Source organism: Argiope bruennichi, chromosome 7, assembly GCF_947563725.1.
Source record: "Argiope bruennichi chromosome 7, qqArgBrue1.1, whole genome shotgun sequence".
Classification (NCBI taxonomy): Eukaryota; Metazoa; Arthropoda; class Arachnida; order Araneae; family Araneidae; genus Argiope; species Argiope bruennichi.
In genome coordinates this window covers 21,185,757-21,191,654 of record NC_079157.1, presented here as the reverse complement: position 1 = coordinate 21,191,654, position 5,898 = coordinate 21,185,757, and positions in this window count along the sequence as shown.

Sequence of the window (5,898 nt, the reverse complement as noted above, 5' to 3'; positions counted from 1 at the left end):
AAGAATGGTTCAGAGGATAAGGCTAATTAATTTTCTAAATCTTAAGTCAAGGCCAAGGTTTTAAAAAGTATTGACTTTGTTGTAGTTCTTTCACATATGCCATAGTTTTTGGTTTTAATGATATCATTACCGGAGTCCTGGCATAGGGGTAGCGCGTCTTCCACGTGATCTGGGCGTCCCGGGTTCGAGTCCCGGTTTGGGCATGGTTGTTCTTCTGCTGTTCTATCTGTGAGATGTGTGAATGTGCCCTCCTGTAAAAAGGGGTTGTGCAAGCGAATGAGTGATGCGTGAGTGGCAAAGTCGTACTCTTGGCCCTAGTTGGCGCTGCTATAAAAAATAAGAGACGTCCCCCTCAGGCTTAAATCGCTGTCTTCGTAACAGTGGGCTTGTCAGTGGCAAGTGCCATAAGAAACAAACAGCAATGATATCATTGAATATCGTTAAATTGAAACTTATTTTTCAACATTTTTAATAATATTTTTTAGGTCGAGTTTTGCTGCATCTCTGACATAAAAAAAAATGATTTCTAAATAGCAAATACAGGTTCGTTTGATGTTATTGTTTTTTTGTTTTTTTTAATAAACTTAATGTTAAATATATAACTTAAATAATGTTAATAATGTAAATAATTATATAAATAATGAAACTTAATGTTAAAATATTTCCTTGGTGTACATTCGTATTTCGATTTTTTAAGGAAAAACAGTTGGTATATTACGATAAAGCCAGAATAAATTATAAAATCAACAAAGCAAATAAATAACTGGGCATTCCTACGTTTCAACTGGGGAATTAAAGAGACTTTTGGACATCAATTGAAGACAGAGTTTGTTGAATATCAAGATCCTGTAGCTAAGTTAGAAAATACTCAGTTGAAAGTATTGTTTGCCGGCGGATTCTAAAACCCTATTCTAAAATAATTCTAAATATAATTATTTTAAATATACTACATGAAATAGCATATTTTGAACCTGAACATGAACAAGGCCTATAATCAATTAATACGTAATTTTGAATTAAAATAAAATGATGCGGTGAGAAACAATGCTCAAATACATGTGACAAAAATGAACTAAAAAGTATTTTATAGGGTGGAAGTCAAAGTGCCGAAGAATTTCGGAATTGTGCTCAGCCATCCGCATTTCACCCCTTACTGAGATAGAATCGTCGAAAAGTGGCTCTCAAGATACTGAAACAAACAGTACTCAGAAAATACTCAGCAAACTCAGTATTTTCTAAGTTGAAATAAATACTCTATATGAATACCAAGATAAGAAAAAGGAACTGAGAACAATTAAGGTTTATTATTATTATAAAGGCCTTAAATAGATTAAAGACTTTATTAAGTTAAAGTTTACATTTATTAAATCAAATAATTTATTATTTTCTAAATACAAGTAAATTAACAGAGATTTTTGAATAACTAATTTTTGTTAATCTAAAATCTGAAGGTCAATAACTAAATTGTAAAGACACTAGACACTGACTAAACATTCTAAGTAAACAATAATTTTAATCCGATTCATAATACATTTTGGGATTGGAATTTTAATCAAACTTTTAATGCGTTTTAATTTTTATGAATGTTTAGGGTTCGAATTCTCTTGGCTTTGAATTTCATTTTAATTATTTATTGCATTGCTTACAATAAATTATTCATTTAAGACAAAGTACGATTGATGCAAATCGCGGTTATGCAAGGGATAGTTTTGAAAACAAGCAAGAGTTGTGTCTACGAAACTTTATCTTAGACTCTCTAAAAATATTTCATTTTAAATATTCAGTTATTTCATTTCAACTACATTTTAATCATTTATTGCATTGTTTACAATAAATTTATTTTAAGACAAAGCATGGTTGCGTAAATCACGGTTTTGAAAGGATAGTTTTGAAAACCAGCGAGGGTGGTGTCCACGAAACTTTCACACATACACTCTAAAAAATATTTATTATTATCCGTATTTATTATTTTTTTTGTTTTGGTCCTGTGACTATTTAAGTCAAATATTAAGCAGTAGCTTCTGAGCGTAAATACCCCTGAGCACCCGAGGGCAGAAGTCTGACTTCTAGCTCAAATGAAGAAAGCACACACACACTCGCTTGCACAACCCCTTTTTACAGGGGGGTGGACTCATTCACGCACCTCACAGAAAGGACACAAGGAAGAGACCAACCATGCCTGAACCAGAACTCGAACCTGGGACGCCTAGATCACGGGGAAGACGCGCTACCCCTAGGCCAGGACGTCGGCGTATGCTTTTGGTGAAGAATATTTTTAAAAGAGACTAATAACGTATGATCTTCGGCAATTTTATTTTGGCTAACCACTGGATTGTGGTTAATACAAAAGCAAAAAATCAAATTTGTATTTGGGACGCCGACCGATCTAATTGGTTAAAACTGAAATTTGACGCAGAATTGCAATTATAACCACAAGCTTATTGACTAAGCCCCTGCACTAAGCCATTTATTTAAGCCCCTGTACTTTTGAGCTATACCGTTTACATACTTTTGAAATTGAAAATCCATAGGCGGCCAACACCTTGAAGAATTTGGATCCAAATTTGGTACATATTTATACTTTAGATGTTGTTCTTTCTAATCCCAGGTGTTATAACTGCTCTATACCACCTCCATGAAACCAAAATTCTCTAAAAAGTCCAAACACAATAGCGGATCCCTTAAAATCTCAAACATCGTAAAATTTAAACATTTAAGAATGTAATTGGAGGAGGCTCGATCTGCCTTGCACCAAATACATTCAGCAAAGATCCTACGTCCGTGTTGGAAAATGAGGGATTTGGTGTGTCTGCTCAAAAAGTGAGAGAGCCATTTTCTGTTTTCTATATATATTCAGGCGGTGACACCAACCAGGACTCTTACCAAAGTACCAAGGGTGAGCAGGTAGGACTCTCCAAAGTGCACCCGACTCCCTCTTTTTGATTGAGGAGATTTCAGAATAAGTTAGTGTTGCATCACCATGAAATATGTCAGCTGAGGCAGTCTTAGCCAAGTTATCCGCTATCTCATTACCATTTAAACCAACATACGAGGGGACCCATTGAGAGTGTTCAGCGGAGAACCTGGCAATAAGGTATAAGATATTCATGATAATCTTGATAATTCAAAGATCTTGATAAGATATTCATTCCCCTAGGTCAAATCAACTTTAAGTTAGCACTTTCACATATGGACATAATTCTAAAAATGAGTTTTTGGAACTCAAGAAAGACTGAAACGAAACAAGTTATTAAAATTCGAATTTTTTTATGAAGTATTTTTTAATACTAAAAATATATTTTAAAAATTCATTGTAATAGGTACACATAATTTTTTTCCAAAATTCTTTGTTCGTTGCATTAAATGTGGTTGTAAATAATAAATATATCGTTGAAATTTAAACAATTATGAAATCTCAGATATGCTGCCAATGCTGATATTTTCCTCTTTATTTTTTTCAGTTTATATGCGATTATTTGATATTTTACTGTACTTTTGATATTTTTATAAAACACATTCATTCGAGTTACGCATTTTGACATTTCTTAACTTTTTCTTTGCCTCGAGTAACTCCTGTGATTCGAGCCATCAAACTAAATGACTCGTAATTTGTTTTTTCTTTACTGTAGTAGTATTATCGAATACTATCATCTTACTAAAGTATCATCTAATTAGAAAGTGGAAATGATTCACAGGCGATTCAAAATGCAGCCAACATGTTACAAGCTACGACAATATTGTCTGCTTTCCATTTGGGCGGTTACGGTGGCCTGGGGTAAATTCTCGGCTTCGGAACTGGAGGGTTTCAGTTTGGAGACCCGATTCCATTTAAAAACCATCCTGTTAGAGGAACTAGAGCACAGTAAATACGTCAGAACCAAACATAGTCCCTCTAGCCAGAGAGGATATGCAAGATCAAATGTAGCCCTCATCATTTAACTGCGGTTCAAAATTATTGTAGTAGAGAAAGCCCTAATAACCCTAGTGTTGTTTTAAAACGCAGTGTTAACATATAACAGAATTTAACGCAACATTTCTGATCTTTCCATTTGGCCCATTCTCTCCACCGTGATCTCGATGTTTCGATTCCTCTTACAAGCTAGATGTTACAGTGTTTTAATGAAATCTATCAAAATATTTTGATAAGGGAAAGTAAGGTATATTTATTTATTGATTAAGAGAATCCAATTATTGTTTTATATTATACTTTATAGTGTCTGTCCCTGACGATTGTCACCGTCTGTGCGGAAAATTTAACGTTATTGGCAGGTGACTTCTACCGAAGGTGTAATGTTTTCCTGTTTCCCTGACATAATGGACATTCCCGCCAGATGTAATATCACCTGCTCTCCCACAGATCGTTAGGCCGCGGTGGCCTGGTGGTAAAGTCTCGGCTTCGGGATCGGAGGGTTCCAGGTTCGAAACCCGATTCCACCGAAGAACCGTCGTGTAAGGGGGTCTGTTGCACGTTAAATCCATCCTAACCAAACGTCCTCCCGCTGGTGTGGTGTGGAGAGGGGTGCCAACTCAGGTGTCGTCCTCGTCATCTGACCTCAGTTCAAAATTACGAGGTATGTCCCAAAATAGCCCTAGTGTTGCTTCAAACGGGACGTTAATATAATTAAACCAAACCAAACCCATAGATCGTTAAGTGACTCCGGACAGCCATATGGCGATATTTTTCGCCAGTGGAATCATATCATTGTGTCTGGTCATTTGTTGAATATAGTTAGTAATTGTATATAGTTACTTTTTCTGTGTACCGTATGTAAATTTAATTTTTTTAAATAAATATTTCCACGTATATCTCTTTAACCGACAGGGAATCTTAGAGATGCCAAGTTCAGGGATATTCCGTGGCGGCAGAAAGAAAGAAACCGTTGTCATGAAGTGTCGAAGTCAGGTGGAGTTTAGCCGGTGTTAGCTGTGAATTGAATATAATTAGCATATGTTCGGGAAGGGTCAGTTACAAAGATGAATCATTAACCCTTAACTGGGGACGTGCGGTCTGTGAGACCGCTAGCGATGAATTTTCTATCACCCGTATTCTATTTTTAGCTCAATTGAATGGATTGACACTGTAGCTTCCTTTTTTGTGACCTTCAATACACGTGCACTTTTTCAACCGATTTCAGCGGATGCTTTTTAAAATAATTCAGTTATTTCTTTGGGCGCGGTCTCTAAGACCGCATCTCCCTGTTAGTGTCCCAGTGATAAACAAGGCTTAGCAGATAGCGCTAAAACTTGGGGCCCGAAATATCATCCAGTTTACTGATCCTATTATGAAGCAGTGCTCCAGACACTTTTAAATGAATCAGAAAGTGATTTTAGTGATAAGGATAATTGTACAAAAGAGTTTTTCGATGAAAGTTTGCATTGAACTGATTTTGATATATATGTTCAAACATAATCAATTTTTCTAGTGATAATTTGTTTTGAAAAATTTATGAAATGTATTAATATACCAAGAGATGTATATACAGAATTTTTAGATTGATTTTTATACTAGTTCTTAACCTGTATATTTAAAATGCCCTAGAAAACTGTGCTATGAGTCACACAAGCCGATAAAAAAAGGGCCAATTTTACCCATTGTCATTTTTTTTTATTTTTCATATAATTGTTGAATTTTACATTATATTGTCTTCTATATACCTTCATATACTGCAAAAATAAATATGATTTAAAAAGTAAAAAGTAATATGTTTTTTCAAGAATATTATTTATTGTAACATGTAATTTGAAAAGAAAATGTATGCTCCAACGCATTTACTTTTTTCAATGACAATACATTTTGAAAAATTTCCAAAACATATCTATATATCAAAAAAAAAAATATCTGCAAAATATATTGGCAGTTTTTCATACTAATACATTCATTAGAAAATTTAATTTGAG